This window comes from Artemia franciscana, chromosome 2 (genome assembly GCF_032884065.1).
Source record: "Artemia franciscana chromosome 2, ASM3288406v1, whole genome shotgun sequence".
In the NCBI taxonomy this organism is placed as follows: Eukaryota; Metazoa; Arthropoda; class Branchiopoda; order Anostraca; family Artemiidae; genus Artemia; species Artemia franciscana.
Genome location: NC_088864.1, coordinates 65,271,125 through 65,294,904, shown reverse-complemented (window position 1 = coordinate 65,294,904; position 23,780 = coordinate 65,271,125). Strand labels below are relative to the sequence as shown.

The window sequence follows — 23,780 nt, the reverse complement described above, 5'->3', positions numbered from 1 at the left end:
CTCAGGCTCGTAACTTTTGATGGGTAAGACTAAACTTAATGAAACTTATATATTTAAAACCAGCATTAAAATGCGATTCTTTTGATGTAGCTATTGGTATCAAAATTCCATTTTTTAGAGTTTTGGTTACTATTGAGCCGGGTCGCTCCTTACTACAGTTCGTTACCACGAACTGTTTGATACGAATTTTTGAGTTGGTCGTCTGTGTGTTTTGCTGTGTTTTATTTTTGTTTCCTTTTTGTTTAAATGTTGGGTTTAGTTTAGCTCTTGTATTTATATAGTTTTCGTTTTTCGTTGATAATGGCCTTGGGGCACATTAAGTCAAAATATTAATAAAAAAAAAACTGGAGATTTCCTATTATTAATAATAGTTTGTTTTTGTTTTGTTTTTTCCCACTGTCTTATCCTAAATATCATACCAGTTTTTTTCTGTGTTTTTATTTGTTGAATTTGAAAATGAAAAGGCTGCATGGAATAAATAATTATTTTAAAAATATGCTTGAAATTGTTACGCGCTATGATATTGCTAGCTTTTATTTTATTATGCATGCGTTTCAGGTTCAATAAATCCATTAGAGATAAAACAGATAATAACTTTGGACGCTCATAGTCTTCCAAACATAATAGCTATGGACAATACATCGAAAATTGGTGTTTTTTTACACAATTCTGCTATTCTATTTGATTTTTGATGTAAATAAACACAAAAGAGCTTTTCTTTTTCAATTCAGTCTTTTTGATACTTCACGAAATAGACTTTTTTTGTGATTTTTTTTTTTCATTTTCTCATTTTTTGACAGTCTACTGTTCTTGTGTTAATTAAATATTATCTTGAAACACACTTTTTTTCTCTTTTTTCTTTTTTCCTCTTCAGTTAAAAAATCGTTTCCGGATACTATTCTAGTTTAAGTCTTACAACACGTGAAAAAAATTATCCCTTTTAGCTTTGTCACAATAATCTACATCATTCACACAAAAATGAGATGTAGGAAAATCTTGTAAGTAACCTGAGTTGAACTGAAAAGTACATTAAAAAAAAAAAAAAATACCTTTAGCTATGTAAAAACGAAACCTTTCTAAATTACATTTTTTAGTTCAGTAATGTTGCTTAAAGGCGTCTATATTAAATCAGAAAACAACAATTTTTTGTCAACTGAAAGTAAGGATCAACATAAAACTTAAACTTTAAAACAGACATTATTCCTCATGTGAGAGGGGTTGCCTCCTGCTCAATATTGCCTCCCTCGCTCTCTACAATAAAGTTTTTAGTGCTTCAAAAGGGCGTCTTATTTTAATTATTAAATAAAAAAAACTAATTTTTTTAGCTGAAAGTAAGGAGCGACATTAAAACTTAAAACGAACAGAAATTACTCCTAGTTTTTTTTTTATTTAATTTCTGAACGTTTTTGAAATAATGCATGTTTGGTTTTGGCTCTCCTCACATAAATTATTAAAATGAAATTTGTATATTAATTCTTTTTTTGGCTAAATGGCTTTCTCTTAGTTTCGATCAGACGATTTTGAGAAATAAAGGGTGGAGAAGGAGGTCTAGTTGCCCTCCAATTTTTCGGTTACTTAAGAATGCAATTAGAACTTTTAATTTTTAACAAATGTTTTTATTGGTAAAAAATATACGTAACTTAAGAATTAACTTACGTAACAAACTTTCATAATCTTATATTTTTATTATGTATACGAGGGGGTTTGTAACCTCGTTAATACCTCGCTCTTTACACTAAATCGTCAGTTTTGTCCCAATTCTTTAAGAATGACTCCTGAATCAGAAAGGCCGTAGAATAAATAATTTAATTACTAAAAATACTTTAGCATAAAGAGCGAGGTATTTATCTCCTCCTAAATACCTCGCCCTTTATGCTAAAGTATTTTTAGAACCCCTCATTTGCGTAATAATCTCTGTTCGTTTTAAGTTTCAATGCTACCCCTTCCTTTCATTTGAAAAAACGTTTTCATATTTATTTTTCATTGTTTTCTTATAGTAATGCTAGAAAATCCTGCGCCCTTTTCATTGAATTTTTCTTCCCCCATGACAGATTCCTCCAAGGAAAGATCCTCCAACATAGCCCCTCCCCTAAGCCCCACTCCCAAACAAAATAAAATCCCCCTGAAAACGTCTGTACACTTCCCAATAACCATTACTATATGTAAACACTGGTCAAAGTTTGTAACTTGCAGCCCCTCCCCTAGGGATTGTGGGGGAGTAAGTCATCTCCAAAGACATAGTAATTATGGTTTTCGACTATGCTGAACAAAATGGCTATCTCAAAATTTTGATTTGTTGACTTTGGGAAAAATCAGCGTGGGAGGGGGCCTAGATGCCCTCCAATTTTTTGGTCACTTAAAAAGGGCACTAGAACTTTTCATTTCCCTTAGAATGAGTCCTCTTGCGACATTCTAGGACCACTTGGTCGATACGATCACCCCTGGGAAAAAGAAAAAAGAAAAAAAAAACAAACAAATAAACACGCACCCGTGATTTGTCTTCTGGCAAAAAATACGAAATTCCACATTTTTGTAGATAGGAGCTTGAAACTTCTACAGTAAGGTCTTCTGATACGCTGAATCTGATGGTGTCATTTTCGTTAAGATTCTACGACTTTTAGGGGGTTCTTCCCCCTATTTTCTTAAATAAGGCAAATTTTTTCAGGCTCTTAACTTTTGATGGGTAAGATTAAACTTGATTAAACTTATATATTTAAAATCAGCATTAAAATACGATTCTTTTGATGTAGCTATTGATATCAAAATTCAATTTTTTAGAGTTTTGGTTACTATTGAGCTGGTCGCTCCTTACTACAGTTCGTTACCACGAACTGTTTGAAACAGCTCATGTCATTCAGGAGTCGTTTCAGGAGTGTGTTTCAAAGCCAAGTCAATCTGCAAGCTAAGAAATTTGCCAATTGTTTACATATAGTGTTGACAATAGCCAGGTATACAGACATAATTCGGGGGGAGGGGAATTTTTCTGGTGGGGAGGAGGGTAAGACATTTTTTGTAGAGGAAGAGAATTTTCCATAGAAGAGGAGTCGGTCTTTTCTAAGGTTTTGGTAAAATTCTAGTTAATTGACTTCTTGTTTTCCAGAAAGGGTTTAGGTTAGGAAAATGAAACTTTCCGGGATGAATCTACAGACTAAAGTATGTCCTGGGAAGGTAAATTGAAGCAACTACCTCCACTCCTTCTCCCTCTAGAGGGCCCTGACCTTTGATGACCTTTAAAAATATGTGTGTTGTAAAAGTGAAACCTTGCAAAATAGATCTTCTGCTTAGTTGAAGTATAACAAAATTGTTTTCAGCTTCATAACTTTGCTCAATTCCATTTTATAAGGTTTTAAAGACATGCAAATACATTTCCTAAATTTTGAAAAAAATATTGATATGGCTCAGAATTCTACTCAAATAACGGGAATTGCATTTTCAGAACTGAAGGCAGGGAAAAAGCAACTAGTAAGTTAAAATTAAGGTAAAATATTGTTTTGTCAAAATTTTAATAGGTTTCAATAAATTTCAACCTGTCATCTAAGCCAATTTCAGGGCCCTCTAGAGGGAGAAAGAGGGGAGGTGGGTACTTTAAAATACCTTTCCGGGACACATTTTAGTATGTAGATTCATCTCTGAAAGTTTCATTTTCCTAACCTAAACCCTTTCTGAGATAACAAGAAGTCAATTAACTAGAATTTTACCAAACTTAAAATTGACAGAAATTATTACGTATATGAGGGTGTCGCCCTCTCCTCTATACCTCACTCTTTACATTAAAGCGTTTTTAGAACTTTTTAAAACCTCTTATTCTAACTAAACGGCCCTTGTCATTCAGGAACTGTGTCAGGAGTGCGTTTCAGAAGCCGAGTCACTCCCTACTTGCTGTTCTTTACCACGAACTGTTTAATTACTGCAAACCTGTAAGTACAAAAAAGATTGCATCCCAGTCGTAAGAATCAGAGGCACCATTTGGGGGGGGGGGGGTCAGGGGGGGGGGCAAATGCCCACCCCAGATTTTCCAGGGGGCCAAGCTTCCACCACTAAGAGCCCTTTGCCGGCCATAATAATCCATTGTGTCCAACATAATCCATTCTGTCCAATTGATTTGAAATTACTGCACGCCAATTAACCAAAGAGCGTAATTACTTGACGACCCTTGGGGTAATTACTCTATTTGCTATTAATTATTGTAAACTTTGAAAGTAGGTAAGATACAATTCTCGAATTCTGTCAAATGCCCATTTCCTAGATGATTACGCGACACGAAGTGAGTCGGGGGGGGGGGGAGGGGGGCCAAAGATGGAGTTTATGCCCACCTCAAGATAAGGTCCAAATGGCGCCTTTGGTAAGAATCTATATTTATTTTGTAGTTAGTCTTCCTGTCATTTGTGCTTATAATTTTTTGTGCCTTTTGTTCCAGTTTAAGCCTTACAGAACGCGCAACAGATGTCCTTCATAACTTTGTCGTAATGATCTATTGTAAAAACTACAAAAGACTTAAAATTGGTAATAATATCTCAGGTGGTGAAACATTTGTAATATCCCCAGCTTCCAGACAATAATTATAAAATCAGATTAGTGACAACTGTTTATGTTATTGCGGTCTGGCATATGTTTTATTTGATGGGTTAACAGCTTCCTAAAAAATTTCTGTACACGGATTGTTTAAAATTAATTTATAATTTTTTTTAAGCTAATTTGGAGTGAGATGGTGGAGGGGGCAATTTGAAGGATCGTAGATCCATTCCTGCTACTCTATTCATATGTAATGGAGATTTTTTTGTGGTTCGATTTTAAATTATGTTACAGTTAATGCATCACAATTAATATATTATAATGTATTACAATGCATTATAAATTACAATTAACGCATTATAAAACTGTACCAAGTAAAAATTAGCATAAATTATCTAAAAAAGAGTGTTTTTTAAATAAAATTCCTCTAAATAATCAAAACTTCCATTAGGACAGCTTACTTATTCCTGTATGCGGATTGTTTCAAAAGGACTTTATAACTCTACATGTTAGCTTATTCTAATGTATTCCTTTAGATGAAAGGAAGCAAGAGGGTAAATTACATCACTCTAGATTAACCTTAGTGTTCTTTAAATATGACTAGTGTTCATTCAGTAAAGACAAATGCCAGTTCACGAGCTGACTCACTTACAATATACCATACTCTACCATTTATCCTATCAGTAGCAAGTGTGAACCCTGGATTTCTTTTCAAGTGAGGTCAAACTCCAATGCTCTGTCAGGGAGAAGTAATAGACATGGGGAAGAGAGACGATAGGATGCCTTACTTTGAGACACGGGCTCCTGAGTTCACCCCCTCCCACGTTTCTCCTCAGCTCTATTGAAAATTGATCTCTGAAAGGGATAAGATTAGTTAGTCATTTTTGTATCCGGAAATTAATCAAATATCAAAGATTTTTCACATTCAGGAGCTGAGTCTGAACCGTACTATACCAGTATAGTAACTATGCCACTATTGCTCAGAAGCTGAATCAACTGTCTATGTTTTTTTTTTCTTAAATTTTAGCAACAAAGTATTTGTTTTATTCGTTAATTTGTGGGTTCTGTCTCATAACTCTCAGCACTACGAGCGTTCTAGATCGGACTCACTGACATTTTTCGTTTATGCAGTTATAACTTAGATCGATTTGAAATACATGTTATTGAAAGCCCAATCCGTTTCTACTTTTTCATTCTAGTTTGTCATTTTTTTTTTTTCGATTTCTAAATTTCTATTCTCTAAAAAATTTTACTTTTTAATCAATTTTGAAGATGAGTTTGCACTTTCTTTCATATTTACTATTCCATTTTTGATAAATTGACATGTGCTATTTAATTCTAATAAATAACTCAATTTAAACGTAATCTAAATTTAATTTTGTGACGTTAGACGTCTAAAAAAAGAAGTAGATATGTTCCCGTAGAAAAAAACAAGAACAATAAACAAAAAAAAACTGGTGATTTTGTAATGAGATACCCTAAAAATCCCCATTATTACTACGAAAAACCAAAAAACTTTTGACTATTTAATAATTAACTATTTTTTTATTAATGGAGTTTCACTGACTTCATGCTAAAATGTACTTAAATATTAGCCACTATTTTCATGCTAGTGAAAAACACATGAAAAAAAAAAAATCCAATATTCGGCCCAAGGACTGAAAGATTTAAGTTTCAAACCAATCGAGAAAAATTATTTTTTTCCTCATTTCTCGGCTCTTTTTTTCGAGCTCCTGTCCTCCAACCTGATTTTATTTTAGCATTAGGGTTTCTTTAAAACGATAGTTTATGAATATTAATTTCAAGCCGATCAAAATAAAGAAGTTTTTTACCTGTTTCTTGACCCCATAAAATCGTTTCTAGTATCCCATCGAAAAATGTAGTTTCCTTGGCCATAAAAATCAGAGATTCCCTTGCGGAACTATTTTTGAAAGTTTTAAGCCAATCATATGGACATACCCGTCTGTTTTTACTACAATATATATGTGAGCAATAGACAAGATGCATAATTTAGGACATTTAGCCCCAAGGCTCTATTCACCATTCCATCCTTGGAAATATTTTATTGGGCCTTTCGACTATTCTAGCTACCATAGCTATCAAAGGAATGTTGGTCCGATATCACAGAGGGTACGGAGGTGCCCAAGAGAGAGTTGGGCACGGGGGGGGGGGGGTCGGCTGCCTTTGACTCACTTTTAGCCCTTAATCAAAAGCTATAATTTTTAAATTTGTTCTTGTGAGTCTCCTACAAAATCTTTATGTCCCCTCTGTACATAAGAAGTGAATGAGGAAAATGTATAGGATAAACATTGATCTTTATGTATCACTGCCACTTAAATGACAGTGGTGGTCTTTATTATAAAAAATATGGTGGTCCATATAAAAAAATGGATTTTTTTTACATTAAAAATCCTTGAATGGCTAGAAATAGTTTTAGTATCATTTCTACTTTAATTTCATATTTAAATGGAAATAAAATAAATTCGTGTCAGAAATAACTTCCCATTTGATCCAATAGTGAAATACGAACTATTTGTTTTTTTAGAAAGCAGAAAACTAATGAAAAACCTGTTTATTTTTTATTTAATATTTTTTGACAGCATTTAACCGTTTTTAAGGCTAGAGATGTTTTCTGTTCATAAAAAAGTAACAAATTGTGAAAATTAGCTCCTTATTTTAATTTAAAACGTTAACAGATCTTTGGAACCCTAAGGGACTGACAAAGTATCTTGTTTTTGTTTTCGCAGGCGTGAGTTCAGTAATAGGTCACCATAAAATCTGTATACAGGACCTATTCAAACTCCAGTTCTCCTTAGTAATTATCTTCAGATGGAGATTAATAGTGCCATTTGGAGCTTCGAAGATGTGCCAAAAATTCTCATTTTTTTGAAAAGGATAATGTAGCATTATTTTAAAATGATATTGAATAGGAATAGAAAGCTTATCATAATAAAACCAAGCTTAATGAAACAGAAACCCTATCATTATCCCTACTATATCGTGATATCATTATAATAATGTCTTAGTTAGGAGTCTATAGAGCCGTAGGAATTTAGATAACTGATATGCTGGATTTTCTTCCTTATCCAAGCCAAAAAAAACATAAAAACAACTAATATATATATATATATATATATATATATATATATATATATATATATATATATATATATATATATATATATATATATATATATATATATATATATATATATAAATAAAATGAAAAGAGAAATCACCAATGCAACAGCACAAACACATTTAAAAAAAAAAAAAAGGAAGACAGAAGGAGAAAAGGAAGATTGTTTTCCTACATTAGTGATTAATATAGACCAGCACTTGAATGAGGCCTTAACCCTACTCATCCATACAATCACATAGGTCAAACAGCATAGCCATTAACAATCAACCATAAAGAATAATCAATGGACTGGCAGTCGTGTCGTCAATAAGTATAAGTCGTCATTTACCGAACAATAAAAACAGTAAAGACAAATAATTCAGAGGCAACAACCCAACACAAGGACTCATCAGGAGAATACACACCTACCTGCCTGCATTTATGATTAAAAAGAAGGTTCCTTAGATAAATGCAAAAATTTGAGCACAGAAATGTATTTTGAGGTCTTGAACCCTCCCTCACCCCTTTATAAAAAATATGACATCTCCTAAATGTTGGTCAATCCATTAGTTCCAAAAGTTTGGCTGTTATATACGTTAGAAAATAAATGCCTGGAGCAAATAAAAAGACACTACACTAAATTTGTTCTTAAAATTAAGTTCCTTTGTGAAGCAACAAAAAAATTTGTTGAGCAAATTTTGGTTGTTTACACTCCTTTAAATTATTTAGTAATTATGCTAGAATTAAGTTTTATATTTGCTGTCGGTTTTTACCCTATAACTTCAAAGAAGCCTAGTTTTACTTTTGTCCCAGATACATCTAAGATGGACGTCAATTCACGTCCTAAGGGATCTAAAACTCTGATTTCTGAAAATAAAAAGCCCAAAGGACAAGGAGTTACTTTAGACAGATTCAAACAAACGGACCAGATCTGATCAAAGAATAAATGTCCACTTTGCCATGGAAAAACAATCCATTTGTTGAAAGCATCAAAGGGAATCTTTTATTAAGACACCTAGGCTACATTCCTCTTTCAGTTTATTTAGTGTTGACATTTCACCTTTCACGGTTAGTCATAGGCGGAGCCGAGGATTGTCCTGTGGTGATAATCGTACTGCGGAAGGGTCCCTATTTTGATTAACAAAAAAAAAACAAGTTTTTTTAAACTGAAAGTAAGGAGCGACATTAAAACTTAAAACGAACAGAAATTACTTCGTATATGAAAGGGGCTGCTTCCTCATCAACGCCCCGCTCTTTACGCTAAAGTTTGACTCTTTCTCTCAACTCTTCTTTTTAAAACAGTAAAAAGCTTTAGCGTTAAGAGCAGGGCGTTTCTCCCTATTTTTTAAAATAAGGCAAATTTTCTCAGGCTCGTAACTTTTGATGGGCAAGACTAAACTTGATGAAACTTATATATTTAAAATCAGCATTAAAATGTGATTCTTTTGATGTAGGTATTGGTATCAAAATTCCATTTTTTAGAGTTTTGGTTACTATTGAGCCGGGTCGCTCCTTACTACAGTTCGTTACCACGAACTGTTTGGTATGTTCTGGACTTGGTTGGTTTTGTAGCTTATCGCAAGCGGGGAAGTGCTCCATATCAAAATCGTTTCTTTTAAAATGGAATAGCATGGATACTTAGGATTACAAGACAACTCTATAGTCTCACTTTTTAAGTGAAAAAAAACCTGATTTTCTTGTGCAAGCGCGTTCATTACATGCCCATACCTTATTTCTGGATTCAGTTTTCAACTATTATTCAAATGAAAAAAAACGACAAAGTTTTTAACTGCAAGTAAGGAGCGAAACTAAAACTTAAAACGAACAGAAATTATTCCATTTATGAAAGGGTTGTTGTCCCTTCCTCAATGCCTTGCTCTTTACGCTAAAGTTTGACTCTTTCTCACTGCTCTACTTTTAAAAATATATAAAGACTTTAGCGTAAAGAGTAAGGCGTTGAGGAAAGGACAACAACCCTTTCATAAATGGAATAATTTCTTTCCGTTTCAAGTTTTAATGTCGCTGCTTACTTTCAATTAAAAAACTTGTTTTTTTATTTAATATATGCAAAATAAAGCATGTTTCCAAATTACAAGTGAAATAGAATAAAAAAGATGCATACAAGTGCCCTTCTGACTGGATTACTATGCCTATTATTATTATTATTATGAGTTACTTCTCTTCATTTTAAGTTTTAATGTCGCTCATTACTTTCAGTTGTAAAAACTTGTTTTCTTATTTAATTTCTGAACATTTCTGAATTAATGCATTCTTTGATTTTGGCTCTCAGCACATACATAATTAGAACTAAATTTGCATATTCGTTTTTTTCAGGCTAAATGGCTTTCTTATAGTTTTAATCGGAAGATTTTGAGAAAAAAGGAGCGGGGGAGGAGGCCTAGTTGCCCTCCAATCTTTGATTACTTAAAAAGGCAAATAGAACTTCGTATGCTTTTATTACGTATATGAGGATGTTCACCCCGTGGAATAAATAGTTGAAATTACTAAAAATACTTTAGCGTAAACAGTGAGTTATTACAAGGAGGTGAACCCCTTATATGCGCAATAATTTCTGTTCGTTTTAAGTTTTAGTGATACTCCTTGCTTTCAGTTGAAAAACTTTTCATATTTATTTTTCAGTATTTTTTTCAGTAATGCTAGAAAATCCTGTGCCCCCTTCACTGAAATTCTCTTCCCCCATGAAAAAATTCTCCATGGAAATTTAACCCCACGTAACCCCTCTTCAGCTTATCCCCCCAAACCAAAAAAATCCCTGTGAAAACGTCTGTAGACTTCCCAATAACCATTACTATATAAGCACTTGTCGAAGTTTGTAACTTGCAGCCCCTTCCACGGGGACTGTGGGGGAGTAAGTCGTCCCCAAAGACATAGTTAATAGGTTTTTCGACTATGGTGAATAAAATGGCTATTTCATAATTTTGATCCAGTAACTTTGGGGAAAAATGAGCGTGGGAGGGGGCCTGGGTGCCCTCCAATTTTTCAGTCACTTAAAAAGGGCATTAGAACTTTTAACTTCCGTTAGAATGAGCCGTCTTGCAACATTCTAGGACCACTGAGTCGATACGATCACCCCTGGGAAAAAATAAACAAATAAATAAACACGCATCCGTAATGTGTCTTCTGGCAAAAAAAAAAATGCAAAATTCCACATTTTTGTAGATAGGAGCTTGATACTTCTATATTGAGGTTCTCTAATACGTAGAATCTGATGGTGTGATTTTTGTTAAGATTTTATGACTTTTGGGGGGTCTTTCCCCCTATTTTCTAAAATAAGCTAAATTTTTATCAGGCTCGTAACTTTTGATGGGTAAGACTAAATTTGATGAAACTTATGTATTTAAAATCGGCATTAAAATGAAATTCTTTTCGATGTAACTATTATTATCAAAATTCCATTTTTTAAAGTTTCGCTTACTTTTGAGCCGGGTCGCTCCTTACTACAGTTCGTTACCACTAACTGTTTGAAAATATAAAATTCCAAGTTTTTGCAGACACGAGCTAGAAACTTCTAGAGTAAGGTTCTATGATACGCTGAACATGATGGTGAGGTTTTCATTACGACTCTTAAGGAATGTTTGCCCCTTTTTTCGAAAATGAGGGAAATTTTGTCAGGGTCTTAACCTTTGATGGGTAACACTAAATTCAATTAAATGTTATAAGTTTGAAATCAGTTTGATATTGAAATCAGTTTGTTATAAGTTTGATATATCTATTTGTATTAATATTCCGTTTTCTAAAGTTTTGGTTACTATTGAGCCGGGTCGCTCCATACTCCATGCTCCATCCATCGCTCCATCCATCGCTCCATACAGTTCGTTACCATGAACTGTTTGAAGAAAAAATTGGTTTTTAAAAAATTTGCTTCTTTGTAGATATTCGAAATTACACCCTTGTGTCTTTTTGTTTTGGTACTTAGTCAATGAGATTTTCATTTTTTGACAGTTGTCTTATAAATGAAATGGAAACGGATTAGAGTTTCATCATATTGCAAACACATGTTTGTCTCGTTAATCATCTCAAGAAGTCATACGTGCCCAAACGTGTGCTATAAACATAATATTGGGCATTCTTAAAAAAAAAAACACATTCTGTTTTGACATCTTTGGGGGTTAATTCACATTTACGTATTTATTGATCGCGTACGACATCGCAAGCATTCATTTCATTCCCAAGGCTGTACAGGGGATGGGGATGTATTGACTACAGATTTTAATTCTACAAAAGTAAAATCCGAGAGGAATAGACCCCAGGATCTTTAACTTGAAATCAAAACCAATGATTTCATTCATTCATTTGAAGGAGTTTCTTTAGTTGAGCCTATATCTATTTGCGTGCAGCATTGCATAATTTTAAATGAAATGTTGGACGGTTAGTCATTCGGCGGCGGAAAGACCGATACCCGTGAAAAAGTATTTTGGCCCTAATTTTCAAAATCTTGTCAACAGTTCTTCAGACCAATCTTTAATTTGAAATCAAACTAATGGTTTTATTCACTAGCGTGAGTGATATGTTGGGGGTATGCAGACTGCACATTTTAATGCTACAAAAATAATATCTGATCTCAAATAAGCATAGCAGTTTAAAGAGTGAAAGGTCAACGGGGGATGGCAGCCCCCTTATTTATGGAATAGCCTAGCCATTTTTGGATATACATTTTAAAAGATACATTTTTGTCGTTTTATTCCATCTTGCACCGTATACCAAAAATTGAATAGTTTCAAAGGGGTTTGATGGGGCACAGAACGTTGAAAATCTTACCATATCAGGAACATATTCAAAACCTTCTTTTATGAGTGCATATTTTGGGGAGTTATAACTTTAAAAAGACATCACAAATAGGTGAATTACAGGGAATATGTACGAAGATGTATGACAAATCACAGCTATCTCAATATGTCTGGTAGGAGACATTAGCCTGATTTGGGTTCATACCATCTTCTGGGCCCGAATCTTCAAATGTTTAAGCCTGACAAAAAGATTCCAAGGAAAAAATTCTGTTGAGCATTTCCTGTTTGCAGATATAATTTTGCTTACGAAATGAGTTGTGATAAAAGAATTAAAACATTCATTTTGGCTTTAAGACCCACACGGGCATTTTTGGTTCGCATAATAGTTACGTTATTGTAATGACCTCTGTCCCCTTATAAATCTGTAAAAGATGATAACACAACAAACGATCACTTCTCAGCATATTTTTATACAAGGAAAGGTTTCAAGGTTATCAGTTTAATTGCATTCTTTCATTGTTAATTGTACTAAAAGAAAAACATGTCACGACCTCAGATGTTTTGCCATTCCAAAAAAAAACAGCTTTTTGTTTTGCATTATGCTAATAATGTATGATGACTTCCTCCGCACTGGATTTGGATCCTTCGTCCGAAGGACGGGGGTTCGATTCCTGATGTGGCCGGTTATTTGGTTTGGGTAAGGGGGTAATTGGCGTGACTCTGTAAGCTTAGCTAGAATCACCTAGCTCCAAATGTGTACCAGGATAAATCTGGGGAAGATAAGCGGGAAGAATGTGCGAAAGCCCAGGATGGCTGGCCCCAAACCCCCATTGCACTTTCTGCTGAGGCGCCTTCAAACGGAGACTAGAACCACCGGTTTGGGCTTTAAGGGTCTAGTGCTGCATTTTTTACTTATCTTACCTTTAGTTCCTACAATGTAATATTTGCGATTAAGCCATGTTTGTGTTTGTCTTCTAACGGTACCAAGTCAGTGGATCAAGGGAAATCGAATTTGCCATTTCGAACCAACAGTATTTCACTTCTCTCAATTACCATGTCGTTTCGATTCTAATTCCGAGCTGAAGGGCTGGACACACGTAGGTTTGTTCGGGCACTGATATCTGCAGCTCAGTGGGCAAACGTTAGCGGTACAAAAACGGTATCTTTTGCGTGAGATTTTTAAAACTGAATGTCATGGATACCAATAGTCAACAGCAGTTTATCAATAATTGCATGATCGATCTCAACTTATTATTTAGTTCTTTTATTATTATTATTATTAAGTTCTTTAATCATTTAACTTTTTAGCTGATTTTTGTTTTTATTTAATTAAAAACCTTTTTGGTTAAATTTTGAATTCTCTGTTTTTGAAAATTGCCTCCGAAAGCTAGAAAATTTTCAAGCTCAAATCACTACCATTTTCTTTGGAATTTGGCGCTGATTTGGTAAATCGGCGCCGAAAAAAGCTACGTGTGTCCAGCCCTTTAGCTAGCTTTGTTCTTTGTGCAAGGGTAGTTCTCGTATGGTTTCACCGAGTGCACGAATATTGAGTGCCGGCTTTGCTATACATTAATTTAAAACAAAGTATTTCTAGAGGAAGTAAAGAGTTAATTTGGAACTTACAACGAACAAAAATTATTGCTTCACATAATCTACCTAACATATATCAATAAAACTAGTGCAAAAAACCAACTGCTGACGTTTAATTATAGAAAACAAGCGCTCTACCGAAAATAGTATTTCTAATAATATATAGTAGTTTTGCTACAGTAAAAGCAAACCGATTAAGGAAACTTAAAAAAATGTAGCATTTTAGGATTATTGCTTTATTTTATTTTGTTTAATTTGGTATCAGTCATGCACAATCAGCTTAGTCCAATGGTTGGATCTCTTTTTGTTTCTGAAGAGGACATTTCATGAATTGTCTGTAAACAGGCCCAAAGTGAATCTATTTTGAACTTGAAATTCTCTGTTGGATAGAGAGAAATAACTGGACTTCCGGAGTTCATATTGTATTCTTTTTATTCTTCCTTTCGATTCATACTAAAGCCTGTCTTTTACAATCCAAAATTGTATATTATTTACTATTGGTATTAAAGCTACTGAGACCAAGATGTTACCTGATAAATCATTACATTATTTTTGTAGGCTGTTAAATGACTTTGTGGCTATTAAAATAATATTTATTTTTAAGTTTTCAGATAATCTTAATTGATTACTGAAAATTATTGACATCACAGCTGGAGTAAGGCTGTGAAAAAAGTTATAGATTAGTTTATCGTTTTCTGGCTACGTACTCACCTTTGAATCCTAAGTCAATATTCTTGTTTTCTATAATTCGCTTTTGTGTTTTCAGTAAAGTGATATTTTTCTATAGCCAAATATTATAAGTTGGTCTATTTGCATTAGTTTTTTCAGTATAGATATTTTAAAAAAAATTTAAGGCTATTGAATTTTGTTTTTGAAATGAAGTTTTTGTGTGAAAATGTTTGGGTGAGCCGTGGTATTTATTGGGTGAACCTGTTGGGTGCTATTTAATGGGTTTAAATCGTTGGGTGAACCTTCTTAATTTATTCGTTTCCTTATTTCCTCTTAGTTTCCCCCATTGCTTGTAGTAGTTTCCTTAATTAATTTCTCCTAGTTTAAAGGTTTTTTTTTGCCTCACTTCTTTGTTCTTATTTGTCCAAGTTAATCTTAATTTTAGCTTATTCCGGCAATTTTTTTTTTTAGGGAGATTTAATTTAAAAAATAAATTCTCAGAAAAAGTAATTATATACATATATATATATATATATATATATATATATATATATATATATATATATATATATATATATATATATATATATGTATAGGAGATAATTATTTGAATTTTAAATATATATATTTAAAAGTAGAAAACCTAATGTTATGACTGAACTTTATCGATTTGACTGGACAGACACTAAATTTGAAATAACTTGATACTTAAAAATAAACATTATTTTAATATTATGGGATGTCGATGGTTAAAAAAAAATATTTTGAGTGACACGTTCTCTTTCAGCTCTCATTATTAACGACTTGTCAAAAAGCTATCAAAGATCAACAAAGCTCCACATTATCTTTCATGAAATGCTTAATCATTCCACTCTACCCTTGTGTGGTCACTTGTTTGTACATCCTAACTACAGTACGTGTACTTTTACGATTTAACGACTGAAGAAGTAAGCTACCTCAACATTAAAAAATCGCAAAATATTTTGTATGTTCCCTATAAGTTTAAATTAGACTAGTTCACCTATTACGCGTTGCTGCAATCAGAAGGCAAATCTATATATATAAAAATAAGTTGTCTGTCCGTCTGTCTGTCTATCTGTCGAGTAACGTCATTATAAAATTTAGCTGTATGTCGTCATGAAGTTAGTTGTCGTCATGTTTGTTATGACGATGATGTCATTAAAAGTATTTAAGACAATCGTTAAAAACACATTTTTAATTGTAAGAAGATCGTGGACGGAAAGATGTTTAATTGTAAAATGACTGAAGAACCTACAATGGCAACAGCCGAGGAAGTTGCTCAAAGAGTCTATGCCAAAAAACTTGCGGCTGATAGAGAAAGTAAGAATAGAAAGCGTGCTGAGGAATCACAAGAACAGCAAGAAAACAGGCTTGCGGCTGATAGAGAAAGTAAGAAAAGAAAGCCTGCCGAGGAATCACAAGAACAGCAAGAAAACAGGCTTGTGGCTAAAGAACGCAAAACCGCGCAGTTAGATGAAAATCCACCTGGACAGCGAGAGTCAAAACATATAAAAACTGAAAATGATAGCGATGATGATTGGGTTTGGGATTTTGACTTGGATAAGGTCATCAATGCCTGCCAGATTTTAGTTAAAAAAAACAAAGGTTCGGCGATATGTATTTCATAGTGACGCTGAAAAATAAAGAAGAAAAAGAAAACCGAAAAAAGAAAAAAGGTAAAAAACTAAAAAAAAAAAGAAAAAGAAAAAACACTCAAAGAGAAATTACAGACCGGGACACAAATGACGACCGGGATAGAGGGAATATAAATGAAAACCTGACAGTCTATTTCTATGGACAGACAATGTGACAGCAAAGAATGTTGTATATTCGCAGGTTTTACGTGGTTAAAAATCTATATCTATATATATATAAACTAGCTGTAGGATGGCGCTTCGTGCCACCCCAACACCTAGTTGGTGGGGCACTTCGCGCCCCCCAAGCCCCCCCGCGCGCGTAAGTCGTTACGCGCCATTGTAGTTGTGTCCCCGTGTCCCACCTGTGATATATATATATATATATATATATATATATATATATATATATATATATATATATATATATATATATATATATATATATATATATATATATATTTAACTACGTAAAACATGCAAATATACAAAATTCTTTGCTGTCCCATTGTCTATCCATATAAATAGATTGTCAGGTTTCATAATAATTGTCCACGGGAAAACAATCCGTATTCAGATCTATACCGCATTTTTCTAACGATTGCCCTTGAGCTTTGTTGATGGTGATTGCTAATCGAATATTCCCTGTGTCCCCGTCGCCATTTATATATCCCCCTGTGCCCCCGGCGTCCCCGTTGTAGTTGTGTCCCTGTGTCCTGGTCGTCATTTATATTCCCTGTGTCCCGGTCGTCATTTGTGTCCCGGTATCCCAGTCTGTAATCTCTCTTTAAGTGTCCCGGTCGTCATTTATATTCCCTCTGTCCCGGTGTCCCGGTCGTCATTTGTGTCCCGGTGTCCCGGTCTGTAATTTCTCTTTGAGTGTCCCGGTCGTCATTTATATTCCCTATGTCCCGGTCGTCATTTGTGTCCCGGTGTCCCGGTCTGTAGTGTCATCTTATAATGACGTCATATACAAAGCCTTATATACTTATAATGACGTCAAATGCAAACCCACAAACAAACAAACATGCATATATACAACTTATTTATATATATTTAGATACAGTTTCTTCTTTAGTTTGTTTTACTTTTTTAGTTTTTTCTTTTTTTTAGTTTCTTCTTTTTATTGATTTGTTTTCTTCAATTTGTCAATGTTCATTCTAACATTGACACTTGGAAAAATCCTTACGTGCCAAGCATGCTAAAACTCCAACAATTTATATTAAACCTCAAAATTTGGGGTATCTGTTTTAAGGTTTTCGAATTACTTTAATCTATTGTCAAAATATATTGAAATATTTGTGCAATTCCCAGTTTTTTTTAGTTTTTTCTTTTTTTTTGTTTCTTAGCTTTTTTTAGTTTTTTTCTTTTTAGTTTTTTATCTTTTTTATTTTTTTACGTTTTTTCTTTTTAGGTTTTTTCTTTTTTTAATTTTTTTAATTTTTAATTTTTTTTTAGTTTTTTCTTTTTAGTTTTTCTTTTAGTTTTTTACCATTTTTCTTTTTTCGAATTACTTTAATCTATTGTCAAAATATTTCGAAATATTTATGCAATTTCCAGCTTTTACATTCTAGTTTGTTTTCTTTTATATATATAGAAGATATAATCTGGCGTAACAGACAAAGTGTAACAGACATAACAGACAGGCAACTTATTTTTATATAGATAGATAAGTTATCTGTCTGTCTGTCTGTCTGTCGAGTGACGTCGTGTTTGCATATGACGTCTGAATTATTTCATCATATACCAATTCAAAAACAAATGTATTCAAGCCAATGTAGCTGAGTTGGTAAGGCGTTATGTTCCAGGTTCTAGGTTCAAGAGGTTCCAGGTTCGAACCTTGGCTTAAAAAAAGGTAAAAACTACAAAAAAAAATTAAAAACTAATAAAAAAACTAAAAAAACTAAAAAACTAAAAAACTAAAAAAAAATAAAAAAAGGTAAAAAACTAAAAAAACTAAAAACTAAAAAGAAAAAAAACTAAAAAAAAGGAAAAAAACTTAAAAAAAGGAGAAAAAGAAAACTAAAAAAATATAAATAAAATAAAAAAACTAAAAAAAGGTAAAAACTGCAAAAATAAACTAAAAAGAAAAAAGAATAAAAAACTAGAAAAGCTAAAAAAAGGTAAAAACCAAAAAAAAAACTAAAAAGAAAAAAAGGAAAAAAACTAAAAATTTATTTCATCATATACCAATTCAAAAACGAATGTATATAAAGACCGGGACACCGGGTCACAAATGACGACCGGGACACCTGGACACAGGGAATATATATAAAAATAAGTTGTCTGTCTGTCGAGTGACGTCGTGTTTGTCCGCATATGACGTCTGAATTATTTCATCATATACCAATTCAAAAACGAATGTATTCAAGCCGATGTAGCTGATTTGGTAAGGCGTTATGTTCCAGGTTCTAGGTTCATGAGGTTCCAGGTTCGAACCTTGGCTTAAAAAAAGGTAAAAACTACAAAAAAAACTAAAAACTATTAAAAAAACTAAAAAAGCTAAAAAACTAAAAAAACTAAAAAATTAAAAAAGGTAAAAAACTAAAGAAACTAAAAACTAAAAAGAAAAAAAACTAAAAAAGGAAAAAAGCTGAAAAATAAAGGATTAAAAGAAAACTAAAATAGGTAAATATTAAAAAAAAAACTAAAAAGAAAAAAAACTAAAAAAGCTAAAAAAAGGTAAAAACCAAAAAAAAAACGAAAAGGAAAAAAAGGAAAAAAACTAAAAATTTATTTCATCATATACCAATTCAAAAACGAATGTATATACAGACCGGGACACCGGGGCACAAATGACGACGGGGACACAGGGAATATAAATTGACGACCGGGACACTTAAAGAGAAATTACAGACTAGGACACCGGGACACAAATGACGACCGGGACACAGGGAATATAAATAACGACCGGGACACAGGGAAACAACTACAACGGGGACGCCGGGGGGCACAGGGGGATATATAAATGACGACGGGGAGACAGGGAATGTTCGATTAGCAATCACCATCAACAAAGCTCAAGGGCAATACAATTCGTTACCACGACCTGTTCGATCATTCTTGAAAATTAGGCCAAAAGATAAAACTTTACCTCAAAGAGCGAGGGATGAGGAGTTGGTGACCCCCCACTCACGAAATATTTTTTATTTGTTTTGTCTTAATTTGCTCTTCACTTTCATATTGAAGAACAACCTTTAATTTTATTTGAAAAAAGAATTCTTTACTTTGTTCCTGTTTGTTATTGTACAGAGTTTGTGTTTCCTTTTCCTCTTTTATTTATGTTTTTTTTTTCTTTTAGGCTAATTTGATTTTTTTTTTCTTTTTTTTCACGTTGATAAAGGCTTTTGGACTTGAAGCTGAAACATTCGGACTTCATTTTCACTTAGCGCAAAAACCATTTTTTGCAAATTGGTCATTATCTGATTGAAAAGTAATGCCATCTTTGCTATATTTAAATTTTTTTTAATCAATTTGTAAGATTTGAGAACTTTCCAGATATCTTTTTTTCAGTTTTATGTATTCAAAGCTACATATCTGCTGTAATTGTCCGTAGAATCAATTAATTGGTTCTTGTCGTTTTCTAAGATTTTACATAAAGGTTTTTCAGTGCCACAGGATCACCCATTTTCCAAAAACATGTAACCAGGAAGCGCATGCACACATCACAAATGCCCACCACGACTTGTGCAAAGTGTGCCATTTATGAAGCGAGGAGGCACGATGTGATAGAAGTGTATCACGTGTGATGGAACAAGTGCCCCTCTGAGATATTCACTTGGTGTCGGAAAATGGATAGCCTTCCGTTCCATTTACTTTTTGAGCAGAATACTGTTGATGTTGATTTTATTTTCTGTATTGATTGTTACATTTATAAAATTATTCCATCATCTATAACTGAGGAACGAATATTGTTTGACTAAGGCTGTTATATAAATCACAAATTTTTGCTTGTTTCACCTTAACTAACAAAAAAGGTTACCAAAAAGAGAATAAGCAATGGAATTCGAAAATTGCGAAAAAAATTGAAGTAAACTAAACATTACAATTACTTTTTCAGGTTCAAAAAATAATATTTAGATCTTTGTATTATTAAAGTTCTAAATAGTGAAAGTTGTTTCCAACACAGCTCAAGTTCTTCCTCAGAAATTCCTTACGAGTTCCTACCTGAGCATTCATTAATACTCAGCCGAGACGCTGTAACGCTATTTTATAACAATTATTGTAATCTTATGCAGAACTTCGACTTATAATTTAAGCTTGTCAGTTAACGTTTCAATGTTAAAAGTCATCCCTTGTTCCTGTATTTGATTTTGAAATCATTCAGATTCAGTGTGGTTCTTTATAATATAGCATATTACAGGTAATTATTTGGTAAAAAGCCTGTTTTCCTAAGTTAATAATTGAGATAAATGAGCACTTAAACAAGGTTCAACCTTGAACTCGAACCTTACTCATTCGTCCAATCACCTAGGACAAAACAGTATAACCAATCCATTAGCCAAATAATCATGTCGAGAATCAAGCAAAGTTAACATTAGTAAATGTAAGTCCTTGTACACCTACCAGCAAAAGCACCATATATCTAATAGAATATTCCCAGGTGATCACCTCGCATCGGGGCTCCTCAGAGGAATACACACTTGCCAATATGGGTTTCGAAGCTTTAAATTCCTGACCCTAGCAAGTGAGCGCGTCTACAATAAGAATTTATGGAATCCCTTCAGTATTGTCACCTGATAATTATACACCAAAAACAAAAACAGATCATATATATATACCTACCACTTTTGATCAATTTCCATCACTGCTATTTACCAAGAACTTATTCAAAATAATCTATACACTAACATGAAAGAATACCATCCTGACAAATTTACCCCCTTATTCGCATAACAACCCCGCGTCAACACATTCCCATTCCCTTTCATGCAAAACCCCCCTAGAAATTATTTCTTCCGTTGTACCTGTAACAAAACACCTGCTTGAATTGAAACTTACCCTAATTTAAAAGAAAAAAAATATGGGAAAAATTCAACAGAAAAGTTAAATCGAAATATCCCAATATTTCTTGATAGCTTTTATCTTACATATTTAAAAGCTCATTATACTGAAAACTAAGTTTTTTAAATTGCCAAGTAAGTTTACAAGCAGAAAACCTTTTCCGTTATTATATTAGTTAGTCTATTTGAAAATTAATATTATTTTATCCGTTATATTAATTATATTATACTGTATCTGGTCGTTGTTCTTTAGGCTCTGCAACTATTTTCTTAGTATCCCTTTGGACTCGTAATAGCTATGTTTCCCGATGGTTTGGTGGTTTTTGACATCTTTTCCAAATTTGTATAAATTGTTAAGTAGATTTGTGAACCACTGCATAGAATTGTTCATTTTTCAAAATGTATTTTTGTCAATAGTCTAGTGCCGTAAGTCGTAAAGTCTCATTGCATTTGGACCTTGTTGATTAAGTGTTTAAAAGTTAAGTTGTCAATATTTGTGCATAAGCTTTGTCAGTGTCCTTTTCGTTTTTTTTTCACAATCCTCTTGTGAGTTTATTTTTATTTATAGAGGGTAGCAATAAGTTACTATTTCTAAATCTATTATTTAAAGATCTAAGGAAGGGTTCTTTGCCAATGAATACGACGCTAAATATGTTTTCAAAATACCTTTGCCCCAACCCCTCCTAATTGGTGCCCTTAGACGACCAGCTTTTATTTTGTATTCTTTGTAAGAAAATTACAATCAGAAACTGAATTACGTAAAAGCCACTGAACAGACAACACATAATTTCTCCCAGAATATGGCTTTCAAAGCATATTTTGTTTTGGGTCTCAAAAATGTATTCTGAGTAGGGCTCTAATGATACTTTAAAACGCTCAAACGCCAAATTTTTGCCCTCTTAAAGACTCTAGAAAATTTAATTGTCCTAAATTTCATTGTTTGAGGATTTTCCTGTCATTTGTATGCCCAATCCTCGAGTATGCCTGTCTTTTTCGGCATTCTGGTATCTCCAATGAATTGTCAGAAAGAATAGAGGCTGTCCAAAAAAGGCGCCTAAGAATTATCTAAGTACTTATTAAGTATCTTATAGCTGCCTTCTTTGGCCACCCAACTTTAAAGGAGAACAAGCATTTCCTTGTATTTTGCCAACAATACCATCCCTAATCCCAAGTGAAATTCCATTTTTCTTGGTCGATTTTTTCCCTTTTACCTCGCCTCCCTCGTTCTTCAAAAATTCCCCTTGTTATCCCAGTTACTCCTTTTTTGCTAAAATGTGCTTTGTAGCCTTTCACGAGACTAAATTGTCCTTGTGTTTTTGTTTGGTTTTGTCTCTTTTAATTTTGTAAGTTTAATTGTTTTAACATGTTGATATTATATTTTTTTTATATATTTGCTTGTTTTTTATGAGTGTGCAACTTTAAAGTGCAAGATCGGCCCATCTGTGCTTTTGATAGACATTTTTCAGAAATAAAGTATTATCTTACCTTATATATTTTTGATACTTGTGTATTATACTCCGCTAACTCAAGTTACGCTGTGTAAAACTCGAGAACAAACAGGTTTCTTCGTTAGTTTCTTTCAGCTTAGTGTGAAACAAGACAAGGACAAGTGACAGAATAGATAGGAGATACATAATTTGGACTCTATATTTAAACGTTCGGAGGGGAGGGGGGGGGGTATTTGGACAGTTTGAAGTTAGAAAACAATTCTTACTTCATAATATGCCTAAAAATTGTACCTAGCACATTTTGCATGCAGACCCGCTATATGCTTACTTTACCCTCAGCCCTCTTAATGTGCAAATATATATTCCAAATATTTCTTAAGTAACGAAGCAACCGGTTTTTCTCAAGTTTTACGCAGCGTAAACTTGAGTGAGTGGCGTATAATACACAAGTACCATATTTTTGACCCTGTTCTAATTTGCAGTATGATTTTCATTATTTATTGTTCAAACTGTAAGATTATAAATAAAACAACCGCTAATTAGACTTACGTATGCCAATTTGCCAATGAAACATTTTTTCTCACTGAAAAGGGTGGATGAACTTGTCTTTGGTTATAAAGAAATGCCTTAATTTTTCTGTCTTATCTCATGGCCGGATTTGTTATAAAATTAGTTGTTTATCTGCTATAAAAATTGAAAAATCAAAGAGCCCTTTTTCGCCAACGGTGCCCTCCTCCCATCAGCTAAAGCGTTTACAGTTTTCTGAGGAACAGGTTTAAAAATAGATATTCGGAAAATGGCACAAAATTGGTCGAAGAATTTTTGTGCTTAAGGCGTTCCGATGTGGAATGGCCGAGCAGCCCTGTCAATGTTCCAGAGAAAATGGTCCAGATGACATATTCTTTTTAAACTATCATTATTAACGGCTTGTCAAAAAGCTATCAAAGATCAACAAAGCTCCATATCTTTCATGAAATGCTTTATCATTTTACATTATGGTCGTGTGGTCACCGTTGTCAGTCCCTGGATAATGG

At 33.3% G+C, this 23,780-nt stretch overlaps 1 long non-coding RNA gene across 1 annotated transcript in view; it reads left to right on the top strand.

Moving 5' to 3' along the window:
- LOC136043958 (uncharacterized) overlaps positions 1 to 23,207 on the top strand; it is a 40,839-nt gene extending 17,632 nt beyond the window's left edge. Inside the window, exon 3 of the long non-coding RNA XR_010621764.1 lies at positions 19,906 to 23,207. This is a non-coding gene — a long non-coding RNA (uncharacterized LOC136043958). The remainder of the gene's footprint in view (positions 1 to 19,905) is intronic.
- Positions 23,208 to 23,780: the final 573 nt, after the last annotated feature.